This window comes from Galeopterus variegatus, unplaced genomic scaffold (assembly GCF_000696425.1).
Source record: "Galeopterus variegatus unplaced genomic scaffold, G_variegatus-3.0.2 Scaffold120793, whole genome shotgun sequence".
NCBI lineage: Eukaryota > Metazoa > Chordata > Mammalia > Dermoptera > Cynocephalidae > Galeopterus > Galeopterus variegatus.
This window is the reverse complement of record NW_007846904.1, coordinates 1-681: the sequence shown is the minus strand read 5'-3', so window position 1 is coordinate 681 and position 681 is coordinate 1. Positions and strand designations below refer to the sequence as shown.

At 51.2% G+C, this 681-nt stretch overlaps 1 pseudogene; it reads left to right on the top strand.

The window, feature by feature from the left end:
* The first annotated feature begins 52 nt into the window (after positions 1–52).
* Positions 53–320, top strand: LOC103584805 (annotated as a pseudogene).
* The last annotated feature ends 361 nt before the right edge of the window (positions 321–681 follow it).

Here is a 681-nt window from a genome sequence, read left to right as displayed (position 1 = left end):
TGGTTGGGCCCAGTAGCACGTCGAGGGACTGGGGTGTACACCCACACATGGTTTGGCCCTGCGGTGACCGGAGCAGCCCAGGTCGCCACCATGACTAGGTTGTTAGTGGCCAAAATCCTCTGCATGGTGGTCGTGTTCTTCTTCATGCTGCTTGGCTCCCTGCTCCCTGTGAAGATCATCGAGTCGGACTATGAGAAGGCCCACCGCTCCAAGAAGATCCTTTCACTCTGCAACGCCTTTGGGGGCGGGGTCTTTCTGGCCACATGCTTCAACGCTTTGCTGCCTGCTGTGAGGGAAAAGGTAAGGGCACCCCCCCAGTGGTAACAAGGGGTTCTGATGCTTTTTCAACACTGATACCACATTCCATAGGGGCCTTGATGCTGTAAAGGTGACGGGAGGTAGAAAATGAACTGCTGTGTGACTGCGAATTGTTTGTATCCCCCCTCTGTGACTTAATTGGTAAATGAGGGGTTTGGACTAGACCCTAGGTCCCCAGCTGGTGTAACATCTGTCGTCACCTTATAACTGTCCAGACCAGACCACCTGCTCCAGGTGGCACACACCTTGTCCTAAAGCTGGCAAGTGTGGCCTCTTTTCAACTCCTGTGTTAGTCAGCTATTGCTGTGTAACAAATTACAACAAATTTACCATCTTAAGACAGATATTTATTATCTCACAGTT